Raw genomic sequence first — 21,210 nt, 5'->3', positions numbered from 1 at the left:
ATCCCCATCAAAATCCCAACACAATTCTTCACAGACTTGGAAAGAAAAATACTCAACTTTATATGGAAAAACAAAAGAGCCAGGATAGCTAAAAGAATCCTATACGATAAAGCAACCCTTGGAGGCATCACCATCCCGGACCTCAAACTCTACTATAGAGCTATAGTAATAAAAACAGCTTGGTACTGGTATAAAAACCGACATACGGACCAATGGAATCGAATTGAAGACCCTGACATTAATCCATGCACATATGAACACCTGGTTTTTGACAAAGGAGCCAAAACTATACAATGGAACAAAGAAAGTATCTTCAACAAATGGTGCTGGCATAACTGGGTGTCAATATGTAAAAGATTACAAATAGATCCATATCTGTCACCATGCACAAAACTCAAGTCCAAGTGGATCAAAGACCTAAACATAAATCCAGTTACACTAAACTTAATAGAAAAGAAGATAGGAAGCACTCTTGAACGCATTGGCACTGGAGACCATTTCCTAAATAAAACACCGACAGCACAGACCCTGAGCACAACCATTAATAAATGGGACCTCTCAAAACTGAGAAGCTTTTGCAGGGCAAAAGACACAGTCAATAAGACAAAAAGACAGCCAACAGATTGGGAAAAGATCTTCACCAACCCCACATCTGACAGAGGATTGATCTCCACAATATATAAAGAACTCAAGAAACTAGACATCAAAGCACTGAACAGTCCAATTAAAAAATGGGCTAAAGAGCTAAACAGAGAATTCACAAAAAAAGAACTAAAAATGGCTGAAAGACATTTAAAGAAATGCTCAACATCCTTAATCATCAGAGAAATGCAAATCAAAACGACTCTGAGATACCATCTTACACCTGTTAGAATGGCTAAGATCAAAAACACCAATGACAACCAATGTTGGAGAGGATGTGGAGCAAAGGGAACACTCCTCCACTGTTGGTGGGAATGTAAACTTGTACAACCACTGTGGAAATCAGTATGGCGGTTTCTCAGAAAATTAGGAATCGAACTACCTCAAGACCCAGCCATCCCACTCTTGGGCATATACCCAAAGAATGCTGATACATACCATAAAGATACATGCTCAGCTATGTTCATAGCAGCACTATTTGTAATAGCCAGAACCTGGAAACAACCTAGATGCCCATCAACGGAAGAATGGATGAAAAAAATGTGGTACATATACACAATGGAGTACTACTCAGCAGAGAAAAACAATGAAAGCATGAAATTTGCAGGCAAATGGATGGAACTAGAAAAAATCATCCTGAGTGAGGTAACCCAAACCCAGAAAGACAGTTATGGTATGTACTCACTCATTGGTGGATTCTAGATATAAAACGAACAATCAGACCACAACCCATAGAACCATAGAGGCTATATATATAGCATGGAGGTCCCTAGGACGACTGTGGCATATAATAAATTTCAGTTTTACTCAATTATTGAAAAAAAAAATAGCCAAATGAATGGAAACACATGAACTATGAACCAAAGGCTGAGGGGCTCCCAGCTGGATCAGGCCCTCTGAATAGGTGAGACAGTTGATTGGCTTGATCAGTTTGGGAGGCATCTAGGCAGTGGGACCAAGTCCTGTGCTCATCCCATGAGTTGGCTGTTTGAAACCAGGAACTTATGCAGGGACACTTGGCTTAGTCTGGGAGGAAGGGACTGGACCTCCCTGGACTGAGTCTACCAAGTTGATCACAGTCCTCGGGGGAGGACTTGTCCTGGAGGAGGTGGGAATGGAGGGTGGGCTGGGGGTAAGGGGAGGGCGTGGGAGGGGGGAGAATAGGGGAACCCATGGCTGATATGTAGAACTGAATGGTATTGTAAAATAAAAAATATATATCACAAAAAAAAAAAAAAAAAAAAAAATATTCAAAGCTCACCAAGGCCTTTCAAAAAGTAAAACCACAATAGCCAAATGCATGTATCACCCATTGAAGGTAGGAAGGTTCTGAATACCAACTAAGAGCCAGGACTGAAAAATTGCACAGGCTTGTTAGTGTTCCAGGATGTGATTGGATACACAGCGGGGAAATGGGATTAGCAGATTTTCAAAATGATTTGTGAAGTTAAAAATGCATAGAAAGACCTACAACTGCTAAGTGTATCTGTTTAAGAGTTTTCACCAATGTGACCCACCATGTAACTGCCACTCAATTAACAAACAGCACTGCTGGCACCTCAGCAGGTCCTGGTGACTTCCAAAGCTGATGGCCCCTAAGACTGCCAGCACCCCAGACTGCTTCTGCCCATTTCTGAACTGGTTAGATACAGCAGGAGAAAAGGAACGTTCACATCAAGTCATAACCAACACACCAAAGTATAATTCCGTGCTACTGATGAACAGTTCATTATTTTCTAGCTTGAACACACAAATGCTACCATGAAACTGGACATTCTCCTGGAGCACATGTGTGTGGCTTGCTGTTGGATCTGTACCCCTGGGAATGCAATTGCTATGTCAAAGGTTGGGCCAAGATTTACTTCCAGGAACAACGTGCCTAGTTAAGTTCACATGCTTCACAGCTGGATGAGTGGCCAGTCTCCCCTGCCCCACACCTAGGTGAGTGGCCGGTCTCCCCTGCCCCACACCTGGGTGAGTGGCCCGTCTCACTTGCTAGCCTGTTAAGACTATAATGTTGTATCATCATGACTCTAATTTGTACTTCCCTAATAAATGACTCTGGGGACATCTTTAGAAGTTTCTGGACTTAGCCAAATAAGCATCTTTCTGTGAGCTTATTCAAGTCTTGGACTTCTCACTGCAGTTATGGGAGCATTATTCTTTCACATTCTTTATAAATTGTGGCAATGAATCATGCAAATTTCTCTTTGTACTGTGGTCTGCAATTTTGCTCTCTTAGCTTTTTTTTATGAAGAGCTTTTTAATCTTAATGCTATTTGATTTACCAACTTCACATAGCTAATCTCAATGAAATTCAAATACTAGTACCCATGTAAAATAAGAACATTACAGTTGAAGCATGAAATAGTTCAGTGGCAAAGTCAGACAGTCCAGCATGTTGTGTGTTGGTTTCCATGTTCAGCACCAAAAGACACAGGTTCTTTGTACTAACTCAGTGGCATGTTCACAGCAGAGAGCTAATGACCCTGAACAAGTCTATACAATGTGTTTTGCGATTTTTAGTTTATTTAGTGCTATGGACTAAACCCAGAACTTCAAGTATGCAAAGAGAGCACAGATAACTGTTGTTTTTGTTGCTGCTGGTGGTGGTGATGGTAGTGGGTGGTTTTGTTTGTTTGTTTGTTTGTTTGTTTGTTTGTTTGTTTTGTTTTGTTTTTTAAAGGAAGAGATTCCTGGGGGCTGGAAAGATGGCTCAGCAGTCAAGAGCATTGCTACTCTTCCAGAAGACCCAACTTCAACTCCCAGCACCCACGTCCAGCTCACAAGTGCCTGTAACACCAGCTCAAGGGGATCTGACATCCTCTTCAAGCCTCCACAGGCACACACACACATCAGGCATATATACGTGCCCATACAAGTATAGGCATAAATATAACCTTTTTTTAATCCCGGGAATTACCCTGGTGCAAAGAGAAGAGGAAGCGGACCCTGGTGTCGGATGGGCACATCCCATGCTGTCACCCAGTCATGGACATTTCCATTTCTATTCATTTTAAGCAAAATCCCTCAAAAGCAGGTTCTGCTCATTCATTATGAAGTCAGGAATCCAAGTAAACATGGAAAAAGGATCCCCTCAAAACGAATTATGGGGCGGCGGCGGCGGCGGCAGCGGCGGCGGCGGCGGACGCCTTTAATCCCAGCACTTGGGAGGCAGACGCAGGCGGATCTCTGTAAGTCCGAGGCCAGTCTGGACTACAGAGGGAGTTCCAGAAAAGGCGCAAAGCTACACACAGAGAAACCCTGTCTCAGAAATAAATAAATAAATAAATAAATAAATAAATAAATAAATAATAAAACAAAAAATGAATTATGGTCCTAAGATCTCCTAACTAAAATTAGGCTAACGATAATGTAGTGAGGACCCAAACCTTTTCTATGACCACTGAAAGACGTGCAGGCCAGTTCACATGCTGAGATGAGAACACAACACTGAGAAACAGACTGGTAACTTGTACTGTGCAATGAACTGCCATGTTATGACGTGGTTACGTGTAGACAAGCTCTCCCTGACAGCATGCTCAGCGGCCAGTACTGAGCATACATCAGAGGAGTGATGAGCCCTGACCAGGGGGCATACGGAGAAACCATCTCCAGTCCTGTCCAGGAAGCCACTAAACCAGCTTCTTTACATCAAGTACGTCCAATAACACAGCAAATGGGGGAAGAACGGACTCCCTGGGATTTGATTTTTATGTTACACTGGCACTAAACACACTCCTGTTGTCACAGAGTGTACTTGGCGTCATATTTTCTACATTAATGCTAATAATTCATATAGACCCTCTCTACTGAAACCGCTAAAGAGCTGGAACTATCCCATTGTCCAAAAGGCTTCTCTTCCTTTTTTTTGAAACAGGGTCTTACTATGTAGGTCAGGTTGCCCTAAAACTCAGAGATCCACCTGCCTCTGCCTCTGCCTCCCAAGTGCTGGGAGAAAAGGCATGTGCTACCACACCCAGCTCGTATGAAGCTTTTCAACAAAACCTGCTGTATCCCATCATCAAAAATTGGTATTAGCCGGGCGGTAGGCACGCTTTTAATCCCAGCACTCGGGAGGTAGAGCCAGGCGGATCTCTGTGAGTTTAAGGCCAGCCTGGGCTACAGAGTGAGTTCCAAGAAAGGCGCAAAGCTACACAGAGAAACCCTGTCTCGAAAAACAAAAACAAAAACAAAAACAAAAAAAAAAAATGGTGTTAAGACCTCACAGAGAACTGAAAAACTCTAGTTAAACAGGACAAACAACAGCCTCCTTCTAAGCATTCTCAGTAACTAACTCACCAGGAAACTCCAACTGGAAGAGTCTACCTCCAGGGCACAGAGGAGAAAAGCCGTGCCAAAGCCTAGGAGTGGGGAGAGAAATTCCCCACAGACAAAAGCACTGCACATGGACAGGACTGGGGCTTGGGGTCGCCCGACGGCACCCAGTGTTCCTCAAGGCACCGGTGCCCGGGCGGCTGTGCCATGTTCCTGGGCGGCAAGGTCTGGCTGGAGGCACAGCAGGGGCCTCATTGTGTGAGGACTTCACTGGGGCTGTTTGTTCTTCAGGACAGCTCAATGAGTCTCACACAGTTCTGACCGCTAACTCACGATTACCGCTTAAAAGCAGTCAGTCTGAAAGGAAGTGGGAGGGCCGAGACCTCCCACAACAACAGAAACATGGCCCTAGAGGAGGCAGGTGCAGCCCCACACCACCAGCAGCCCTCCGTCCCAAACCCACAGGACAATTACAGTCCTAGCAGTGACCTCTGCTCTCAAGAAATGGACATCCCGGAGCTTCAAATAACTTCTCAGAAACTGTTCACAGAAAACCGAAAATGGAAGCTTCACCAAAGACAAAAGGATGATGAAAAAAATACATGAAAGATTCAAAATCACAAGCCACGGAGAAATGTAAATTAGAGCCATGGGGTGGCACTGTTCTGTACCCACCAGGATGGTTAAGCCAAGGCAACAGGAGCTCTCACAGAAACACGGTAGTGGCACAGGGCACATGTGGCCTGACCAGTCGGGAGCTCTGGGACAAGGCAAGGGCACGTGAACCGTGTGGCGTGGCCACTCCTGAATACAGCTTGGTAGTTTTCCCTAATACAGAGCTCAAAATCACACACCTGCCTATCTCCTTAGAGAAACAAAAGCCAAGTGGGTGGGTGGGGGGGCGATGAACTCAAAGAACGAGCACTTGCCTAGATTGGACAAGGCCCTGGGTTCCACCTCCAGATCTATGAGAAAAAGTTTCTTTAAAAAACAACCCTTGCCTGGATGTTATGGCAGTTCTACTCCTGAGTACCCCAAACTGGAAGTAACCCAAGTGTCCTTCAGTGGTGACTACACAATCTGTACATGCACAACAGGCCCAGTAATAAAAAGAATCAAGCGACAGAGATGCACACAATCACTTGGATGAATTTCAAAGACAAGGTAAGAGGAAGAAGGCAGTCTCGTTATAGACTAGATGACTTCATTTATGACATTCTAAACTGTTAGATAACAGTATCAAAAGAAAAGAAGCCGGAAGTACAGACCAGGCATTGCCACTGGCTAGGAAGGAGCATGAGGGAGGATTTCAGATGGGAGGACTCTCTTAACTCACGTGACGGAAGTCAGAAGAACCCATGTAAGTGATGACTGGCTGCCAGCTTAAAAGTGCACAGGAATGCCAAAGCAGTCCTTTTCCACTTGAACCCACCAACACTGCTCATAGAAATAAAGCTACGAAAATGTGGCACATTTTCATATATATAAAAGACTGTGGTAGCATTCTTACCACAATTGGCATTAAATAGCTTTTCAAAGATGGCAGCCGGGAGTAGGTAGCTCAGAACACAGCAGGGCTCGGCAGGCACAGGGTCTGTGTCACAACAGCACTATAGGAGAGAGACAGACAGACAGACAGACAGTGGGCAGACTGTGGGCTACCACACTCCTGCTAAGACAAAGCAGATTCTAAGGGGAAAAACTCACTAGACAAGAAAGTGGAGAAATATAATGACAGAGCACAGGGAGCTGTAACCCTGTAGACACGATGTACCAGAACTTCAGAGGAACGCAGCTACAGTAGACAGTCTGAAAGGAGAGAGACAATTTCCCTAGAACCCAAGGTCTCAGTATCCACTTTAAGTAAATGATACAACATAAATGGCCAAACATAAAATACAACGCAGGGGACTGACTGTGTCCAAGCACTCTGCCATTCTGACCTGACAGCTATAGGGTAGTTCAACAGCAGGGCAGGACACACAGATCAAGACTGGGGGGGGGGGGGGCGGGACCCACACATCTGCAATGTCACAAGGCAAGTCTGGATAAACTCTGAAGTCCTGGGCTAGTAGAAAATATCCAGTTCTATACCAAGAGAAGCCGGAAGAAAACACAAATTTCTGAACAATCCATTGATCAAAAAACAATCAAAAGCAAAATTAAATTTGAACTGAATAACAATAAACTACATTTCAAATTCACAGGGTATAGCTAATTCCAGCTCCAGAATTTATTTTTAAACTTTAACAGAACAAAAGAAAGACCCCGACTCATCTCATTTAATAAACTAAACAATAATAATAGAGAAAATAATAAAACCAAAAATTGTTTTGGAAAAAAGTCAGTCAGACTGACAAATTTTTACTGCTTAAACTCACCAGGAAAAGAGGAAAAGTTACAACAAAACAAGAGAGAGCCCCAGCCAGTCACCAGGTAGGGAAGAAGAGCACGGACTATTGACCTCACAGAAGTGCTCCAAGGGACCGGAGACCTGGCAGGACCCTCGTCCATCACTGGTCACACAGGATGGAAGGTGGAGTGAGGTAAGCAGTCCATGAGGCTGGTGGAGCTGACGCGGGTGTGGCTGTGGGGTGTGTGTGGCCCGCCCTATCTCTCCCTAGGCTATAAACCAGCTCCACGATAGCCTTTTCTAATCCTAATCAGCTCTCCAAGGCCCAGCCTTCTCAACTGCAGGATTAGATCTCTCTGGGTTCCCCCAGGATTTCAGAGGGGACAAGTCACAGTCAGACCATGCAGCCACCAACTGAGGCAAGTGGCATAAAATCAAACTAACAGAAAAAGGGACAAAGAAGCAAGCATCACTGGTTCAAGAAGAGAAAATGAACAGATCTATAAAAAGAAACTGAATTAGTAATTAAAAATCTTTCCACACAGAAAAATCATGGGTCCAGATGGCTTTACTGGAGAATTCTATTACACTGTTAAAAAAGAAACAATCCAATACTTCACAAACTTCTAGAAAACACACTTCCAAGTCACCCTATGAACTCAGTTTCACCCAACACCAAAGCAAGATGAAGACACAGTACAATGTAGTCACGCACACACGTGCTCATATGCACACACATGCTCAAATGCACACACGTGCTCCTGTGCACACACAACTACATGAGGGGTAGTAACACACACAACCCCCCTCCTTTTAGGATTATGCAGTTAAAAACTGGAGCTCGGGTAAAGACTCAGGAGGTGAAGTGCTTCCTGTCTGAGCACAAGGACCTGAGTTCAGATGCCCAGCACCAACAAACAAGCTGGGTGTGGTGGCATGTGTTTGTCACTACCTAACAGTAAGTTCCAGATTCACTGGGTGACCCTTTCTCAAAAAGATGGAGAATAGCTAGGAAAGCACCCAACATTGACCTCTGCCTTCACACACACACACACACACACACACACACACACACACACACACACGTGTGAACATACACATTCTCAATTAAAACAAACCCTCAAAGGGAACTTCCTCTATCTGATGAAGAGAAATTCTATAAAAATCTACACAAGCAAAGTCAATGGCAAAGGACTGGAAGCCTCCTGTCACCAAGAACCAGACAAGGGCCACGGCCAGTATAAGGTACACTGAGTCAACGCTGGACCAGTTAGCACAAGGTGGCAAACAGCAAAGTCAGGCAAACTTTAAAGGACCCCAGATTGGAGAGGAGCATATGCAAGCTGCCGGAGGTCTGCTTTCTAGATGGCCCATGCTATACCAATCACTGACTCAGAGAACGCCTGTTTAAATAACGCCTGTGTGCTTGATGTATGGTAAATATTAAACACGGGCTTTCTTCAGTCAATACTATCTAGAGTGCAAAGTCCTTTAACTTAAGGAGTAATTAAGACGAAGCTGCATACGCCACTTCAAACACTAAAGAAAACATTTGTTGAATTAACAGCATTCCCCTTAAAACAGCTGACCACATTTCCAAGTACATACACACTGTAACTGTATCCTCGTCCGTCTGAATACCATTATTTCCACTTTCCATCATCAGTCTGCTTGGAGAAGTGTGTAACTTTCACTGCACTGCCCTGTGAAGCAGTAATCCAACTGTTCATCTTAAGCTGTTTTCTAGGAAGAACTACTTTCACTGTGACACCTTGTCAAAGCACATTTTCACAAGTGGGAGATATAAACCCATGTCCCCAGGCACCCTAGCAGTCAATTCAATTAATTTATTACTTCTGCAGAGCCACCGAAAGTAATAAATGCACACACAGTACTAGATGGAGGCCAGCATCTCCCCAAGGAGACATTTCAGAGGCCAAAGGAGGTAGGATGGTGGGCGCACACCTTGGAAGGGGACAGGAGAAAGTCAACAGGACAAACGAACCCCATGTGTGAGAATGGCATGCCTCCCCAAGGAAGTGGGCACAAGGGCCTTCCCCACTGTACGCTGAAGCCCGTCCTGGACTCACTCACGGAACAAATGACCAGCTCTGAAACTCAGGATCCCCAAACAGCAAAACACAGCCTGGCAGTGACCCAGCTCCAGGACACAAGACCAACACTATTAGAATTTCTTACATGCTCCGCTCAGAAGCCTGGCCTCCAGAACTTCTAGAACATCAAGGAGATAGTGCTAGAATGTCCTGACACAGTCTGCAGTTCTACAGAATAGGAATAATTTATATTGGGTCTTGTATGAGCACCATCCACATTCAAGGATGGTAAGGCCCGCCCATCTCAACATCGGCCACACAACTCAGCAGCTCTGTCAAGCGCTCCCAGAGATAGAGGGTAAATAAGAGGAACACGCTGAGAATGTGGCCTGCAAACAACTCCCCACCTCCCCCTCATAAATCACCAAGACGACCTCTTATACTGCTGGGAAAACACAGTTATACTGAAACTTCAAACTTCTGAACTAATAAAACCAACATTATGTTAGCACATTCTCTCCTGCCTCACCTCCCTTGAAACTTCAAGGGATCCACACTTGCTCCCTTTCCAAATCCCTTCTGCAGTCATGCCACCAGACTGCTAACCAGAAAACCTCCGCTAGCACACCACTCCTCTGCACTTCAGCCCTGAGGAGGGTGGCCAGCATTTCCCAAAGGGTCCAAACAAAGACCTTATTATTGGCAAGGGTGAGAGGCTGTGCCTATGCCGGCGTGTTGGTTCCTCACTGTTGGACAGGTATAAACAAGAATGCTGACAGACACAGGCCAGCAGCAAACACCAGAGGATTTTCCTCCGAACACAGTCAGTCCTTCCTTCTTTACCTTGGCATAGGGACAGAAGCTGGGTCTCCACACAAGCTCAGGAGCACCGCCCCCACATCAAGTTCTGCTCAAGGTTAAGGGCATGCAACAGAGAGCAAGACAACAGTGCTGGGCTCCCTCCACCCTAAGCTCTAGGTAGGGAGGGAAGGGCTCTGACTGAAATGCACCGACATGGTGAAGCTACAGTTGGGGGCAGGTTGAGGGTATGAGGTGGGGTAACCAATTCCTCAGAGTAAACATCCGTAAAGAACCGTCACTTTGTATTATGTACTTACCTAAAGCCATTGAAGGGTCCTTTACATCTAACATCAAATCTCAAATTATTGACAGGCTCCTAAAGCCTGTAGGACAGTAGGACAAATCTTCCCAATGTTGGGGCACTAACCCAAATACATACTCAGTGAGAACACCATGTAAATGCTCATCATTCAAGATTTCTTTCATGTACAATTTTCTGGAAGTGCAGTCTGCAAGGTTCTTGATCATCTTGCTTATTTGTTCATTTGGTTTTTAATAAACATTGGGAGCTAGGAACATAGGACAGCAGAGAGAGCATGCCCGGCATGTGTGAGGCCTTGGATCTAGCATGACTGAAAATCAGTTTGTCATCAGTTGCTTCAACAGTACCAAGGAAAACACATTCTCACTGCTTCCTGTTATGTGTAGAAACTTCCACACGGCGGTCATCCTATTTGTTTCATATCTCTTGTACGATATTATAGGGACCAGCCTTAATATTATACATCCCAGGGGCTCAGGAGAGAGAACTACTAATGGCGAGGACTATTTTCAGGAAATAGAATCTCAGCACACCAAGCTCTATAGTCCACTTGCTTTAATTCCTCTGGCATAACATCCTTTATTCACAGCTTCAGTTCTGTTCTCATGCCTAGCTTCTTTCTTGCCTGATTTCTCTCTACACTTATCTAAGTTCTATCTTAATTCTCTCATCTTAATTCTGCCTCATCTAGGTCCTTTTAGTCTTGTTCTTACCCAGCTAGTACTTCCCCATCTGGCTCTTCCTCATCTTCCATCTCATTCCTCTAGTACTCTATTCTAGCCCTTCAACCTAGTTCTTCCCCATCTCAGTTTGTTCATTGCAAGTTCTTACCCGTCTAGTTCTTCCATTCTCTTTTCTCTTCTCCGTCTCCCGTGCCCTGGAAGTCCTAGTATATAAAGCCAGGCTTCCAGGGTCAAACGGAGGGGTGATAAGAATCACATTGAGAGGCAATAACTGTTAATTATCATTTGCAACTCCAAAGGGAAGTGACCAATGGGGAAATGAATTAACTAAAGGCTAAATTTACAAGAGGGAATCTTATGTGCTCAACTATAGTCTTAAACGTGATTACTAGAAAATGTTAAGAATCTATAAGTTGCTACGTCAATGGGAGAAAATAAAACTGTCTTCTTTTTTCCTGTGGCTCCTATCTGTCCAAGCTATCTGCCGTTTTTTCTGCAGGGTGGGGGAAAGAGTGCTCAGTCACTAGGCAACCTGTGTACAGCTAGATGACTCCGGTGATAGTTAAAGAAAGATCTGGAACCAGAGGTAAGATTTGGGAAAGGAGGAAGTAGAGCTTAACTGGCACATCCGCCAGGCCTTCTCAAACAGGTAGCCCGGATGCTTAAGTCTGTTCTTAGAGAGTACAGAGGTATCTCTGACAAGGTACTTTCCTCCATCTGGGGATGGACCTGGCTGGATGCTGCCAATAATGATAATTACAGGGAGGCTTGAACTGGGTTTCTGGCTGAACATAGCTGTTAGCATACAGGTTATCTAAATATTCCTAGAAGCGGTTAGGTAAGGAGTTAAAGGTCTATAAAGTTAGTAAGGATGTACGAAAGGAGGGTCTGAGCTAAATTGTGTAAACCTATTACTTAAGGTCCACCTGACCTAGGCGGTGTCTCCTTGTGGAATTTACCTTGAATCAGGAGACTTTCATGTGGACTGTTATTACTGCTAGTCCTTGAAAGTGGCTAAGGGAGATATCTGATTCCAGAGAAAGCCTTTCCTGAGGCTGTTCTCCAAATACCTGGAATGTGTATGTCCAGAGAGTGATCCGTCCACACTGTTAGCCCTTCTTAGGGAAAAGTCAATTGGGAAAACGATGAAGGCACACATGATTTTCATAACAGAAGACAGCTGATATATAACAAGCCAAATAACACTAAAAAACTCCTTGGAATTTGGCTTCCTCTGGAGGAAATCCTTGATCCCTCCAGGTAGTGACTTTGCCATAACCAGCTGAGTTCTTATGATATATTCCTGCGGCCCGCAACACATCTTTTCCACTAACCCACATGTTTTGTGAAGATCATTTGGAGAAATACTATGTTCCCAGAGCTTAGGGTGATGCCTGATATACAGGAAGGCTCAAGGAAGAAGTCCAACCAAACTAAGGCGAAAGAGGTTTGCCTCCAACTGCCACTCCAGTTTGAGAATGCACCCAAAGAGCTCAGTTTCCAAGAGTCACAGCCGGTTCTGTGACAGTGTCTGTTGCAATGAAGGTGTCACTGGAAAACAAAATCAAGACTGACTGCCGAGAACCAATTAGCAGTTGACAGCTCCTTTCCAATAGGTGCGGTCAGAAACGCACCGATAAGTGGATTTGCTTTCCTTCAGTTTTTAACACAGATGCTCTCCTCACTCAAAGGCAGATTCTGAGGACTAAAAAGGGATTTACTACTGGCAGGAAGTAACCTACAAAAACTGATATTAAAAATAACAAGTTATACAAGCCCATTTCTCTTATTAGCAATAAACACCTCCATTCCTATTGATCCACTAACTGAAAATGTTCTCTGTAAGATGCATAAATTATTGCTGGGTAGCTAATACTGAAGGCCACCTTTTCAAGAGAACTTTTTACAGATTTCACATTTATGTTATGAATGAAAAGCAGCTATTGAAAGCAAGTACTTAGCATCTAACTAGATACACAACAAATCAAAAGAAAACTGGAGACGCCTTCACCATTGTTTCAGACAATGTCACTGTATGACAAGTCAATTGTAGTTAGTAAAGCATGGTGATCTTAAAGTTATCCTAAGGATGAAGTTATGTAATCCAAAAATATTCATAGTAGCCTTATGTCAGAAACACACCAATTACTGTAACAACATGAACAATATTTCCTCTTACAAACAAAATGCACTTAAAAGCTCCCCACATTTTTCTTTTCAAAAGACAATTGTTTTGATGTAAAGAAAATAACATTATAGACGCAGTAGGGTTGCAAAATAATATATGATTTACTGTTGCTGAAAATATCAAAAAGACATAATGTCAAACACAAGCATCATTAAAAGGTATCAGCCTCAAGGGAACTATTCAACAGGGTGAATGATGATAGTCATCATGACTACAAGACAAATGCTATCCACAAACTAATGTAAGTCGTCCTGTATTAAAAACAAACATGGAGAGGTGGCTTAGCTGCTGCTCTTGGAGAGGACCTGAATTCCATTCCCAGCAGACATGCCACAACCTACTGCGACAGGAGCTCCAGGGACTCCTTGGACCCCCACAGTGCCTGCACACACATGCACATGCCACATGGACAATACACATATACACACAAATAACATTTTTAAAATGTGTTTTACTTGTTTTTCACTTTGCTTTATGTTTATAAGTGCTTTGCTGCATGTATGTCTGTGCACAGAACCATGCCTGGCACCCATGAAGGCCAGAAGAGAGGGTCACAGAGCCCCTGCAAGTTGAGTTACAGATGGTTGTCAGCCTCCATGTGGGTGACGGGAATTGAACCTGGGTCCTCTGGAAGAGCAGCCAGTGCTCTTAACCACTGAAACAGATCTCTAACCCAGTGTTTTTACATTTTTAAGTCATGTAGAAACAATACTGACTTCAGGTTGTAGTGGATTTTTTCCCTCAAGTAAAATTAATTCAAGTATTTGCTTTAAGCTTGGCAATTTTTTCAATTCCACATAAAATTTAAGACAATAATTCAAATACATCAATCCAAGAGCAAGGTATGTTTATTTATCTGATATTTAAAAAGCACTCAAGCCCAACCTTTTATACACTACATTATATGTTAGGCACATAAACATGTAACAAATGGGGCCTGAGAGAATTATCTGTACTTTATACAGTTGCACAAATGAATCATGTTAAGATACAGGACTTAGGAGCTGACTTCCAGCCTCAGGAAAGAACTGCTATTCCTCCTATATGCCCATCTTTGTGTTGATGATGTTTATATTGTCATCTAAGGAAAATTCCTCACTTTTCTAAATCAACTACAAAGCACAGCATCACAGTGACTGTATCAATATAAAATTAACCTTGTTTTCCCTTATGTTCTCTAATATTTCCTCATCAATCTAAAAAAAATCCAATAAAATTACTATGCAAAAATCAGATTCTATTCTCTAATGAATTATAAAGACAAGGTACATGCCAAATATTGGGTCCCAAGTCCTAAGCTGGATGGTTTCCACAGGAGTTCATACAGTCCTGTCTCAAGTGCTCACTGCCTTTGAAAATCTAATACAGACCTATGTAAATTGAATTTATGTATTAGATCCTCAGCCCCCCCAGTGCCATATAAGCTTTCTAAAGGCAATGGCTATTTTTAAACTAATAAGTTGGGTTCTAAATTTGACCTTCATTTAAATTATTAACTGGTGAAGAATGTCAGCCAAGCTCTTGAGCAATTTAAGTTGCTTGAGCAAAGCCTAAACAACACTGGTTTTATATACAGCAGACAGTCTTCTCTTTGCAACTGGTGTCCTCCACCAGGCAAAGAGGCAGCTGAGAAGACAGAGCCATCCTGTAGCTGAGGGGTCTTGGAATGTCCTTCACATCATTGATACAAGGGGCCTTTCTTCACTTGAGGGTGCTTTGGGGGGAACTCATTTCCGATTGCTCAGCACAACAGAATGAAGTCACCAGTGTATCTCAGTGCTGCACAAAGCACATGGATACTTCCAAAAGTATGCCAACAAAAACTTACTTAGGTTGCCTCACAGGAAATGCTCTCCCCAGAGTACAAGTTCACAGGCCACCCTGACCAAAACAGTCTCATACATAATGGAGACAGTTTTCTTGTGACCTCTATTCAGAGGTGAAAAGATGAAAAGAAGGATGAATTTCCTATTATACATCTGCTAAGTGATTATGGCCTTCAAAGTCCTGAGAATACCTTTGTTAAAATTATTTAAAGAGACAGAGACTAGCTCTCCCTGTGCAGCCCAGGATGGCTGAGAACTCGCCATGTTCCTGCTTTATCCACCAAATGCTAGGATCACAGGCCTTTATCAGCCATCTCATCTAGCTCCTGGTCTCAACACTGTTTTCCAATAGTACAGTTTTACTGATTTTAATATACATATTAGCAAAATCACCACAGGGAAGAGGTGAAAAAAAGAAAAGAAAAACACATCTCTGGAAAAATATCCATAAATACAGAAGATAAATTATACACTGACTCCTAGAAGCCAAAATAACAGTAATTCAGTAAAACTAAATAAATTTGACTAGTCAGTGATGAAAACAAAAATATCAGAACTGTGTGTGTGTGTGTGTGTGTGTGTGTGTGTGTGTGTGTGTGTGTGTGTGTGTGTCTCAACCTCTCAGTCTGGCCTAACCCATGGACTTAAAGACATGCTAATGTGATTCAGAGGACAGAGCAATTCCAGCCATTTTATTTTCCAGGTACCTAAGAGAACACCCTGATTTCTAGACTCAAACACTGTGGAGCGCCAAATGTGGTGGCACACACATGTAATCCCAGCATTGGAGAGGCTCAGACCAGCCAGAGCTACAAGCAAAACCCCACGGCACAAGCCAAGGGCTGAAAATGTAGCTAACTGGTGGAGCACTCACGGTTGATCCCCAGCAGCACAGAACCAAACCAAAGCAAACCCTTGGACCACACACAGCATCAGCACCAAATGCCTGGGGTCTACTGGGACTAGTTTGTTCGTTCACTCCCACACTCATTCACAACATTTAGTGAGCAGTGTGTATGAGGCTACTTACTGTTTACCCAATACCCACTTTTCCACTTCCTTTAGTTGCCAAGTGAACGACCAACTTGTCTAGAGGAAGCAAGACATCTGGCTTTATAATAACCTGTCCAAGCTTCCCTTGAAGCTACCAGTGTCAACACTACGATGTGGCTGGTAAAAACAGGCATGACTTAAGAAAGACGGCTTAAAGGGAACAACTGCTCAGAGTCCACGCTTTGCGCCTTCCACCTTGGGATAGAAAGTGATGCTGTGGTAGCCTACGCCATGAGATCACCTAATGCTGATGCCAACATGTGGAAAGCAGCCTGGAGCCAGTGAACTACGGCTGCTGAAGCCCTCAGCACCGCCTCTCCAGAGGCTTTACCTCCAAACCTGCTGTCCAAAGAGAACAGGCTTCAGGAACAGCACTTACCTGCCAGAAAGAGAACTTCATGTTTTTAAGGAAGACTCAAGGCCCAATGACCTCCTCTGCCCTTACTCTTAATCGATCACATCAGCACGTGCACACTGAGGATGGGGTGTGCATGGGTGTACCTGTCCCCACCCCAATTCTGGAAAGAAAAAAAAAAGGCAGAGCCTACTCCTGTCTACTTTGCAGCTCTAGAACCCAGGAGCTGAACAACCTGGAGCGGCCGCCCAGTCAAAGGTGAATGCCACCACCCGGAAGTGTGTCATACAGTGTGCATGAGGTCCAGGCTCCTTCTGTGTAACAAGCACAGTGGAAAAGTGAAGCATCTATGCAGTTCACTGCCTTATGTCCTCAAGGGCTGGGCCGGTTGAAGAGGACACTACAAAGCCACAGTCTGTCTTTCTCCTCTTCCTGCTCACCTACTTCCTCATACACACATGCTAAGTACATGAGCTGCTCCAGAAGCGCTCTGACAAAGGGCAGCAATGCCAGGGCTGTACCAAGGCAAACAGCTCTGGTAGAACTAGAGTGTGAAGGAATGGTGGGCATTCAAAACATGCTTCCTGAGTGGAGGCAAGCATGGTCGGGCGTTCTCCTCGTGGACTAACTCATTCACTTCATGGACCCTCTGTTTCCTCTCTGAGAGGCAATAAACAGAGGCCGGAGGACACTGACAGCACGTGCTAGCCCATAGGGCCAGTGGCAAGGACGTGACCTGGTCAAAGATTGCACCCCAGTGAAAGGGCTGAGAGAAGGAGAAAAAGCCCAAGGCCCAACAGAACTCCTCGGGTTAAAAGGGACAGGCAGACCCTTCCTTCCGGATGGCTTACCAGGCGGTCATTCTGGAGGCGATACATGGTGCTGATCCACAGCGCCCAGAGCCTGCGGGGGGGGGGGGGGGGGGGGGGGGGGGGGGCGCACGACGGACGGGACGACGGACCTGCATTTACTACTGAGAGGCTCAGCAGGAAGGCAGGCTTGTCAGAACATTTCTACATGTACCTTTGCTCCCCAAACAGGAAGGAACCTGTGTCACACCTAATATCAATTATACTCTAAGTCTAGATCACCAATACCATTTTAACAAAGTATCTATCAGTGAATAATAACGGTGCGTTAATATTTTTTACAAAAGGACAGAAATGAACTAGGGGAAATCCTCCTGAAGCTAAAATGTTTCTTTTAAAACACCCCTTAAGCCCTGGGTACAGGGGTGCACACCTTTAACCCTAGCACTTCAGGGGGCAGAGGCAGGCAGGTCTGTGAGTTCTAGGCCAGCCTGGTCTAGACAATGAGACTCTGGTGAAAGACAGAGTGGGGGGAGGGGGAAGGGAGAAAGAGAGAAGTGGAGGGAGAAAAAAGGAAAAATAATTTAATTCCCTAAATAACATTAGTTCCCTCTATATTTTGGAAAGACGGTTGGGCAGATTCATGGCTTACAAATGAGTTTGTGTTTGATGGCAGAGAGTCAACATTTCAAGTCTGGCTTCCCCTCTCCTTTTGTAATAGAAATAAGGTTTTATTTGGGCTGGCTACACGCCCACTCCAGCACTCCATCTGATCCTCCTAAGTCAGGGATGGCCAAGGAGGTTCAAGTAAACGGGTAAAAAGTCTAGAGCACCCCCTCCGCCCCTTCCACCCCTGGTCCTGGCCCTGGTCTCACAGACATCCAGGCTGGAGCTCCAACAGTGTCCTCACACTAGGGATGCTGGCAGCCAGAGTCCCGCTCTAGACTTGGTGGAACCACCGCCCTACATGGGTTCCCAAGACATTTAATTTGTACAACTCAAGCGCTGTGCAAACAAGATAACCTACCTGTTCCTGCTGTCTCACACAGTTTCACTGCAGGTACTGAAGAACAGTTAGAGGTGCTCAGGATGCTTGGAAAGATGCGGTTTCAAACACCCAAGCAGCATTAGCGCCTAGGGCCTGACTGGGTCTTTTTCTGTCACATACCCATTGATGATTATTAGCGTTTGAAATCACAATATGCTTTTTGGTGTTCTCTGTAGGCAGGAAACAAGTGATCCAGTCTGGAAGCTAGAGGGTAGGAGAGTGCCATGGATCCCTGGAGAGAGGCCAGCTAGCTAGGCAGGGCCCAGGGGGAAGGGGATGGTTAAACATCAACAGCATGCTAACACAAGCTAGTTACACAAGGCCTCTTCCTGGTTTACAAGCCAGGCAGAGGTTAGGAGAGGGTCAAGTTGGGGGTCGACAGTCTAAACTCTGGTTGCCACTGTCTGCCTTCTATCTCACAATCAGAGATTTCAAAGAAATCGTATCCTCAGTTCACTCCGTATCCCTGGTGTTTTATGTGTTAAAAGCTACGGTTGCTGTAGAACAACTCATCTGAATAATGAGGCGTGGCTTTCCTTCATTTTTTCAGAAATACCCCTGTTCTGTCATGACCCCACAAAGAATCAAGCATCCTGGCACTGCTTATGCCTGGTAGAATCATAATTCCTAGAGATCATGCAGGGTTGGAGGAGGGCCTCCTGCCTCTGGGCAGAACCAGACATTCCCAGACTGAAGGAAAGTCAAGTCAGAATCACCTCCACTTTCACTCAATGTACAGACTTGTTTATGGCTATGAACAAAATCCAAGTGGATGCTAACAGAAAACAATTCTATTTCCATCTCTGTTCACAAGTGCACGCACACGCACACAGCACACTATTCCTCGCTATTTCAAATACTGCTGCACACTAACAAGCCAGCCTCAAAGACTCCTGCTGTAAAGCAACTCATTGTATCATTCAGGGAGAGCAAAGCAAGGGGACAGCAGAGCACTCTGCTGAAACGGACCAGACACCAACATGCAAACCAGGACTCTCATCCCAGCACATCCAACAAGTCCCAGTGGCAGATAGGGCTATGCAGACTGCCCTTCCTGCCCTGCCAGCCCCAGTTCCTGAACGACAAATGGGGACTGCTGCCGTCCGTCCTGCTGTCCTCCTGCAGTGCCTCAAATGGCTACTTCAGCCCCAGTCCGTACTGCACTGCCAAACACTGAGGCACGAGTTTCAGTAGCAGGTCTGGGGTGCACAGGGACGGCACGAACCCCTGAACTGAGTGAGAAGGGGCAGAACTTCAGTGGCACCAACGTGACATACAACGTGGCTGCCCAGCCCGCAAGGTCCCCATCACAGTATCTGAGACCATGTAAATGACCTATGGATTGTGAGAAGCCTTAGAAATCCTTTAAGCAAGAATGAACATAGCCAGACATACTTTCATTTGGAAATTCTGGTGCGGATATGGAAAATGAACTGAGCAATGAGACAGGTTACTCCGAGTCCTGGAAAGCAAATAAGGCCACAGACGTAGAACTCCCATATCTATCCGGCTGTTACAATTACAAGTATGCTAAGTCCCCTTGATTTTCAGAGTTCTGCACAGTGCAATCCCCCAGTAGTTATCAATGACTTCAGCAGAAACAGAATCAAATGGTCCATTTATAAATTTGCACAAGGAAATAAATGCTGTAAACAAATGGTGAACTGGGAGGCATTTTCACTAAGAATCAAAGTAATTTCATCCGAAAATACCACAAAGCATGCTCCACACAACCAGCTTCACGCTCAAATGCTTTTCATAATCAACTGTTATGTAAACAAAAACTACTCCCCAGTATTTACACAATTCTAATCTAAAAAAAATATTTAAGCTTATGTGAAGAATATTTCAGGTTTATGCCTATAATCCCAGCATTTGAGAGGCTGAGGCAAGAGAAAGCTGTGAGTTCAAAACTAGCCTGAGCTACATATTGATTTCAAAGTCAGCCTAGATTACTGAATAAGACCCGTCCCAAAATTAATAATTCTAATAGTGTTTAAATTGTGACCACTTTTAAGAGTTTTATCCTCAAACACTATGATATATCCTTAGCCAACAACCCTAAAAGTCATTTGCTCTGTGGACACAGTAGACACAGTGAAAAGATCTTATCTGTGCTTAGCCAACAGTTATGTTCCTCAAAGGGAAAAATACCACACAAGTTGTCTGGGATGGTTCTGTGGCGGCTGCTGCCTGGAGATTCACAAAGAAAGATTGTATAAACATGAGCCTCCAGGCACAAATATCCGTCTGCACAGGATGTTAACACCATTCTTCAATTCCTTCAGGGTCCTCTTCTCTTACAAGTATCAAATCTCTGACTGTCGTTAACTGGGGGAGAGGGGGAAAGATGGAGAGGAGGAGCCATCTTTTCTAAACTGAACAAGGATGCTCTCTATCAGACCATCTGGAGGGGACGAGAGGTTAACCCCATCAGGACCCTAAGCTGTCCCTATGGAAACAAGCAAATTCTTCTCTTCCTGAACCCAGTCCTATCTAAATCTTCCTTGGATTTGATCCTTGGCACTGGATTAATGAGACTCACTTGAGCCAATGCTACTGAAGAGATGGTTTTGATTACACACATCAAGCACACATGGGATAAACTGGCAGAAGAAATGTCCTCAGGATAATAAATTCTAAAAATTTCCTCCCCACCCTGGTCTGGTTCAAAATGAATAATCATTAAGTCCAACATTTATTTTTTCCAGCTTTGACATACATGGACAGAATATATTTCAACTATCTTTAATGCATACTTAATATTTAATATTTAATGTGATCTTTATAATTTCCTA

The 21,210-nt window shown here is 44.2% G+C and overlaps 1 protein-coding gene across 18 annotated transcripts in view; it reads right to left on the bottom strand.

Annotated features, from left to right (window-relative positions):
• The window catches only part of Sipa1l1 (signal induced proliferation associated 1 like 1), a 309,410-nt gene that overhangs the window by 173,804 nt on the left and 114,396 nt on the right, over positions 1-21,210 (bottom strand). For 5 of the 18 annotated variants that reach the window (XM_076550990.1, XM_042260862.2, XM_076550985.1 and 2 more), the window contains exon 2: positions 18,392-18,616. The exons of 9 other annotated variants lie outside the window; for them this stretch is intronic. The gene's annotated coding sequence lies outside the window, so the exon portion shown is untranslated. Of the gene's footprint in view, positions 1-18,391; positions 18,664-21,210 lie in introns of all 18 variants that reach the window. 4 more of the 18 variants (XM_076550996.1, XM_076550995.1, XM_076550993.1 and 1 more) reach the window with 4 other exon arrangements.

Source organism: Peromyscus maniculatus, chromosome 14, assembly GCF_049852395.1.
Source record: "Peromyscus maniculatus bairdii isolate BWxNUB_F1_BW_parent chromosome 14, HU_Pman_BW_mat_3.1, whole genome shotgun sequence".
In the NCBI taxonomy this organism is placed as follows: Eukaryota; Metazoa; Chordata; class Mammalia; order Rodentia; family Cricetidae; genus Peromyscus; species Peromyscus maniculatus.
This window is presented reverse-complemented; position numbering and strand designations above follow the sequence as displayed.